Below are 8,503 nucleotides of genomic sequence, written 5' to 3' on the forward strand. Positions count from 1 at the left end.
TCGGTTGGTTTATCAGTTTTTGTGCATTCATTTCATAGTCTCAGTTACAATTACGTTACATAATAACTCATATTATCAATCAAAAATTATATATCCTAGTATCACTATAAAACAATCATTTGACTATAATTTTATTCATTAATACTTTATGAGATAACTATAATTTACGTAGTTTATTTTATAACAAATCATATAGTCATAGCAAATCTATCCTAAAAACATTTTATAGATATAATATCAAATAACATAGAAAAGAAAAAATATCTTTTTATATATTCCTTATTATCTAAAATTCTAAATATTCTATTATTGTATTTTATCATCCAACCATTGATAGAAAAGGTCCCAAATTTTATAGAATTGTTTATCCTCTTGCTCTCTAATTTCAAATGTCAATCGACTCATCTCAGCACATTCCACATTTTCTTAATAATTTCTTCCTGCAATGGTATTTTCTCATTTTTCCAATTTTTAGCAAATACAATCCTAGCCGTTGTTAATACATTTACAATCAAATATTTCAAGTCTTTACTGTATGTATCAGGTAAGATTCCCAAGAAAAAGATCTCTGGTTTCAAATCTGTGTGTTTCTTTGTCATCTTTTCCAACCACATGCGAATTTTAGTCCAGTATTTTCTAGCGTCCTCACAAGTCCACCACATATGGTAATATGAGCCGGGTATCATGACATTTCCAGCATTTTTCAGATTTATTCTTGAACATTGTTGCTATTCTTGTCGGGGAAAAGTGCCACCTGTAAAACATCTTATACAAATTTTCTTTATAGGCTATTGACATTGTCATTTTATAATTTTGAGACCACAATTTTTGCCATTTCTCTAAATCAATCCCATATCCAAAATTCTTCCCCCAAGCAATCATAGTTTCTTTAACTTGTTCTTCCTCTAGTTTAATTCCCAGTAAATAACCGTATAATTTTTTAATCACCTTTTCATCAGTACCTGTCAAAATCTTATCTAGATTAGTCAGTTTATCATAGAATCCCTCTGTTTTAGAATCTTCATCATACCTTGAATGTATTTGCGCATATGAAAACCAATTCATCTTTATACCTTGTTCCTCTAGATTTTGCATCGATTTAAGTTCACCCTTTTCATCCAATATTTCCCTATATCTAACTGTTTGTTCCTTCTTATAAATTATAGGATAGGAAAATGCTTCAATGGTTGATAACCAAACTGGAATTTTCAAATAACATTGTCTTTTGATCTTCTCCCAATTTAACCACAAAGACTCCCGTATATAATGTCTTCTAAAATAACCCTGTGTTTTAGTTCCCTTATACCATAAAAAGGCATGCCAACCCAACAGCAAATCATGACCTTCTAGTGTCAACAATCTGGTCTTTCTTTTTTTTTTTTTAAACAAATTTTATTGATTTTAAAGACAAATAAATCATCATTAACCATTACATACTTGAACCTTTTTCCATTATAAATTTTACAAGTCAAATAAAACCTTATTTTATACAATATAATTCTATTTTAAACCATTTCCATATGAGCATACAAATACCTCTTATCCAATTTCTCTTTACTTCTCTTTACTCTTATTCAATTTCACTATTATTATTTCATCTCTTTCTTTCTGACTTGATTACCATTATTCTCATTCTATATTTCTGCAAGGTTTTATTAATTCTCCCAAAAACATAAACACACAACACACAAACCTATAAAAAATCTTTTAGGAAAGTAACTTGGCCCCAGGTACCTCTCTCTACATGGACTTCAATTATATTCATGCTCATCTTACATATCATTACCTATTTTATTTACCATTCTATGTCTTCTATATTAGCTTCTCCACACATTTCACTCTTCTTAATTCTATCTTATTTAATCCATCTTAATTTGAGTCATTATATTTGTATATTTTGTCCATTCTTTATTATCCCTTTGTCTCATTCCTTATAATAAAAAAAAAAGAATTTCTCCTGAAATCACTAATCAGAGTATGATGCCTTTCTATCTTCCCCCTAAATTAATTAGATTGACATTTAAAATAACACCTAATACCCAATCTGATTCTGCTTGGTACATTCTATCTACTAATTTTTTTTTTTAATAAGAGAAAAATAATAAATCCAAAATGTTAAATAATAGATCTAAATATTGAATCTTATAACATTCCCATTGCCTTTTCCAAAGACAAATGCTACAATAATAATTTTATAATAACATCAATACCATAGTCATATTAAACTTTTTAATTGAAACTCAATATTCTAAACATTCCCTTTAATATTTTATTAAATTTTAAAATCAATCATTACTAAACATTTCAACATTTTAATCTCTTATTAACTCTTAAACCATTCTAATTTTCTATTTCTAATACAAATGCTACAATACCATCTTATGTACCTTGCAAAATCTTTTTTAAAGAAATTATACTTTACCCTTTGTCCCTAAAAAAGATTCCTCTTTTCCCATCTAATTTCAAAACTTTGTGGCTTTTCTCCACCTTTTCCCTTTCTTTCTTCTCCCACCAAACCTTTCTACCCCCCCTTCTCCTAGCCTCTGCCTTACTGGCTTCCCTTCTCTGTTGTGTTCCTTTTTTCTTTTGTTTACTATCATTATATTGATTTTGCACCTTATTTTTCTCTTTCTTGAGTGTTTTTTTAAATCTTAAGTCCTTCATTTTCCTTCCTTTCTTTCTTCCTTCTTTCTTAGTTGAATTTTGAAATTCATTAAAGATGGCTTCTTCCTCTTCTTCTTCTTCTTCTTCTTCTTCTTCTTCTTCTTCTTCTTCTTCTTCTTCTTCTTCTTCTTCTTCTTCTTCTTCTTCTTCTTCTTCTTCTTCTTCTTCTTCTTCTTCTTCTGCCTCCATCTGTTGTAGTGTTTGTTGATAGGTAGCAAGCGCCATTTCTAAGAAAAGGAAGGCTTCTTTTACACCATCTTTGTCATCTTTTTTTGTTCGCTCATATTCTTTTCTCAGTTCCTCAACAGAAAAAGCCATTATAAATCTTTTCTTTTCTTTTCTTTTTCCCCTTCTTTCTTCTTGCAACAACCAAGATATTTCAAAAAATAGAACAATCCCAAAGTCATCAATCAATCCAAGCCAAGACAAAGTTCTCACTTTCTCTTCCTGGGGTAGTATCAATCAAAAAAAGAAAGTCCAAATCTGTATCTTAAAGCCTTATTGCAATACATTTCAGTCTTCAGATCCTTAAGGCATCTCCTCCAACAAAATCTTAACATATAAATATATTTTTTGTCCTCTCCCTTCCCACTTATCACATAAAGCCAGTTTTTACCTGAAAAAGACAGGTTTCTCAGTATCCACTTATTGATTCCGTAGGGAAGGAGAGTAAACTTTCAGCACCTCAAAATTGCCGCTTGTTTTCTCTTCTGGAAAGTATCATTCAAAAAGCCATAATTTCCAGGAATTATGTTAAATATGTCTTAGAGTCCTGGGTCAACCAAGAAAAACTTTCACTTTCAAAGGCTCTCTCCTCTTCCTCCTGCGCATTCTTACCCAGCTGCCGGCTTCTTTGTGGCGGCCATTACGGACCGCCGCTGCACCGTCTTGGGAAAAGGGGGTTCTGCCGGCCGGGGAGGGGGTCTGCAACACCCCCAAACCCCTCTCCGGATCCCCCCTATCTTCAGCCGCCCCTGCAGGGCAGCCTTAGCTCCAAACCCGTCCGGATCGGAGCACCAAAAACGGCTAGCGCAGCAGGGATCGCGCAGTATCGCGAATCCCTGCCGCTCGCGAAGCCGACAAACCGGAAGTTCAACAATCTGGTCTTTCTTAATGTTATCCATTCCTTGACCCACATCAAATTTGCAGCTTGACAGTACAACTCCCAATTAGGCAGACCAAAACCTCCTCTAATTCTAGCATCTTGTAAGAGTTTTAGCTTTATTCTCGCTTTCTTACCTTGCCATATATACTTCAACACAATTTTATTTAAGTCTTCAAAATAGTCTTTTCCAAGCCTAATTGGTATTGTTTGAAAAAAATATAAGATTCTGGGTAAAATATTCATCTTGATTGTTGAAATTCTCCCTATTAATGACAATTGTAGATTTTCCCATTTCTTCAAATCTAAGGCTATCTGTTGTTTAAGTTTAATATAATTATTCTCTTTTAATGTACTACATCTTGATGTCAAATATATCCCCAGATACTTGACCTTGTTCGTGACTTGAATTTTCAATAGGTCTGCCAGTTCTTCTCTTTGTCTTAGTAACATATTCTTTGTCAAGATCTTTGTTTTATCTTTATTTATTTTCAGACCAGCCACCTCACCATATGTCTCTATCTTTTCCAATAGTTTTGGAGCTGTTTCTAGAGGGTCTTCCAAGATAAAGGCTAAATCATCTGCAAAGGCTTGCAATTTAAATTCTTCCTTTTCAATTTTCATTCCTTTTATGCTTTTATCATCTCTAATATTTCTATTCAACACTTCCAAAGTCAATACAAATAGCAAAGGAAATAGGGGACATCCTTGTCTTGTACCTTTTCTTATATTAATAAAATCTGTGAATTCTCCCTCTATCATTACCTTTGCCATTTGCTTATGGTATATGGCTTCTATTGCTTGAATAAATTTTCTGGCAAAACCCATCTGTTCCAATAGTAGTAACATAAATCTCCAGTTCACATTATCAAATGCCTTTTGGGCATCTAGGAACATCAAAGCCATTTGCTTTTCAGGATGTGCCTCATAATATTCCAAAGTATCCAGAATTACTCTCATATTGTCTTTAATTTGTCTCTTTAGCAGAAATCCATTTTGATCTGGATGAATAAAGTTATTTAGATATTTTTAAAGTCTTTCTGCTAAAATTGAAGCAAAGATTTTATAGTCTGCGTATAATAAAGAAATAGGTCTATAATTCTTAATTTGCAGTGGATCAGCCTCTTCTTTTGGAATAAGTGTAATATAAGCCTCTGACCATGTTTTAGGTATCATCTTCTTTGACAAAGCTTCATTCATGACTTCTAATAGTGGAATGCTCAATGATTCTTGTAATGTTTTATAGAATTCTGCCGGAAGCCCATCTGGGCCTGGTGCTTTCCCATTATTTTGTTTCTTAAGTGCTTCAATTAATTCCATCATTGTTATATTGCTTTCTAACATTTCTTCAGTTTCTAGATATCTTAGGTAGGTTAGCATTCTGTAAATACTGTTTGACTTTTTCCTCATCAATATTCTCTTGCTTATATAGTTGCCCGTAGAAGTCTCGAATAATTTCCTTTTTCTCCTTGTTACCATGGCAAACTTGGCCTTGATCATCTATTAACTGCGATATTTTCCTTGATTCTTTCTCCTTTCTCAATTTATATGCTAACCATCTACCTGGTTTATTTGCGTCTTCAAAATAGTTCTGTTTAGCACTTCTAATTTTCTGTGCCAGTTCTTCTTTCTCTATTAGACCCATTTTATGTTTAATTATGTCCAATTTTAGTTTAATATCTTTTTTCTGTGGCATTTTCTGTAGTTCTTTTTCAAGTCTTTTATACTCGTCTTCCAAGACTTTAGTGGCTTGCCTTTTCCTGATGTTCTTTTTCCTTATGTAGTCTATTATCAAGCTTCTAGCGTATGCCTTCATTGTATCCCAAACATTCTGAATTGAAGTATCTTCTTTTTTATTTTCTCTAAAGAAAAAAGCCAGTTCTTTCTCGATCCATTGTGTAAAATCTTTTTCCTTTAAAATAGTATTATTTAGCGTCCATCTCGATCTTTTTTTTTTTGTCCTTTCCATTTAATTGTCATTGGATTATGGTCTGCCCAAGTACTTGTTTCAATATTTATTTCTTGAATATTAGATATTAATTCTATTGAGATCCAAATCATATCTAATCTGGACCATGGTAAATGTCTGTTTGAATAAAAAGTGTATTGTTTGGTTTTGGCATTTCTCTCCATATATCTTTTAAATTTAATTCATCTATCATTTTAAAAAAGGATTTAGGGAGAGTCTTTCTGTTTTGCTTTGTTGTTGTTGCTGTATAGTCCAGTTTATTGTCCACAATTCCATTAAAATCTCCCATCATAACTGTATTGGCATAGTCCAGTCCAATTATTTTCATGTGTAATTTTTTATAGAATTCTTCTTGTTTATCATTCGGAGCATACATTGCAATCAAGAGTGTTTTTATATTATTGTCCATTATTTCCACCATTAATACTCTTCCATCTTCATCAGTATAAATCAATTTTGCTGGGATAGCCTCTTTAATGTATAAAACCACTCCTCTTTTCTTACATTAAGTCAAAGAAGTAAATATTTTCCCTAATTTTGGCTGTAATAACAATTGTTCATGTTATTTTTTAATATGTACTTCTTGTAAACAAATTATATCAAATTTTAATTTCTTTAATTTATGAAAAAATTTCCTTCTTTTAACAGCTGAATTAAGTCCATTTATATTCATTGTAATCAGTTTTTTCTCTTCCATGATTATATTTTATAATTAGGTTTGACAGCTCTCGTAGATCTTGGTTCACGTTGTTCTTTGATTTCCACCTGTCCACCTACTGCGCCTTCTTCTTTTTCAGTCCCCTTTTGGTCCTCTTGGAATTCAATTAGTGAGACCTCTTTTTCTGCCTCTTCCTCTCTCCTTCCAAAAAATTCTGCGTAAAAAGTTCTGCTTTCTCAGTTGAATCAATTCTGTGTCTCTGTTCTTGCCATGTAAACATTAGTCCTTCTGGAATCAACCATCTATAATTCACCTCCTTTTTCAATAGCATTTTAGTCAAAAATCGATATTCTCTTCTCATCTCTCTCACTCTTCTAGGTATTTGTTTTAAAACCACAATCTCCTTGTCTTTGTATTTCAACGTCTTCTCTCTTGCCACTTGTAGTATTTGTGTTTTAATTGATTTTTTGGTAAATCTGATGTGAACTTCTCTTGGTAAATTGTTTCTCATCGCATATCTTGTAAAGACTCGGTATACCTCATCTACTCCATCCATCATCTTTTCCTCTGTTATTTCCAAAGCTTCAGCCAGAATTTCTATCATTATCGCAGCTAAGTTTTGTCCTTTTTCTTCCTCTATATTTTGAAATCTGATATAGAATTCTGACCTATCCATCTCCCACTTCAGCATCCCACTTTTATCTTGTTCAACCACTGTTAATCTGCTATCAATATTTCCAATCTTCTCTCTTTGTTTATCTTCTTCTTCAATTTTTTGGAATCTCTCATCATACTTCGCCATCATTTGTTGAATATTTTCAATTTTTTCATCGGTCTTCCCTGTTCTTTGTTCAATGTTCTCTATTCTTTGTTCAATGGTGTCTGATTTTATCTTGAGATCTTGGATTCCTTGCATAATCATCTGTAGAGTCACTTTTTCTTGTTCTTTATCTTGCTTTAACATTGTCTGAATTAAACGTTGTCCTCCAGATGGTGGGGAGGCAGAAGTAGAGGTAGAGATGCCAGAAAGTATGAGTTTCCTACTCATTTTAAACGATTCAAGACCTTCAAGTTCTTTTAAACTTTAATCCAATTGGTAAGGTAGCCAGTTATAGTCCAAAATGGAAAATAAAAATAGTAGGGAGTAAAAAACCCAATGATAAAAAGCCCAATGGTAGTAAAGGAAAAAGGAAAAGAAAAAAAATTCTTCAGGTTCTTCTGGACCCTAATCCAATTATGAAATAGTCAATTATAATCCACAATAGAGGATAAAAATAAGAAGAAGAAAAAAGCCCAATAGTAATAATAATAAAAAGAAAAGTTTCTTCAGGTTCTTCACACCTTAATCCAATTGAAAAATCTCAATAATAAAAAAAAACCAAAATAGACCAAGAACATGGATGGAAGAAGCAAAAATCCCAGTGGAAAAGAGGATAAAAAAGAAAAAGGAGAAATTCTGAGGCTTTCCCTTTAAAATAAAAAGCAAAAATTAAAATATTGCAAAGATAAAAGTTTACAGTAAAGCTGGTAAGGAGGGGTAACACAACTAAAAGAAAATAGAAAAAAACACACTGCACTTTATTTAATTATCCAAGGCTCTTATTATGACTCTCTTCTCCACAAACTTCAAAGCCAAGCTTCAAGTGTTAAATTATTGATAGAAGTCCAGAAGAACATCTGTAATAATATTCTGCCGCGGTCTTCCCTCTATTTTATCAAGTTGAAATGTCCTTGAGAAGGAGTCTTTCACAGTTCTCTCCACTTCAAGTAAAATATTTTCAAGCCTCTAGTTGGCAGTGTTACAAAGTTTCTTTGTTCTCACTTTCCCCCTCCTCCCAGAAAAACGTAATTGAGATTAAAAAAAAGAGAAAATATATACATATATATATAAAAAGAAAAGTAACTAAAGAGAGCCTCTAATCTGAAAAATTGAGAAATCAAGGAGGAGAGAAAAAAAGAATATATATAAAGGAAAATTCAGTCCAGTTAACTGCTAAGTCGCGATAAAGTCCAGTAAAAAAAGTAAAGAAAAAAAAAGCCAAGCCTCACTTTGACGTCTCGCTTTAAAAATCGCCGCTTATTCAATTTTGTCAAAAATCTTACAGATTTC

Source organism: Notechis scutatus, chromosome 9 (assembly GCF_049901735.1).
Source record: "Notechis scutatus isolate UNSWTSFEM ecotype Mainland chromosome 9, rNotScu1.2, whole genome shotgun sequence".
Taxonomy (NCBI): Eukaryota; Metazoa; Chordata; class Lepidosauria; order Squamata; family Elapidae; genus Notechis; species Notechis scutatus.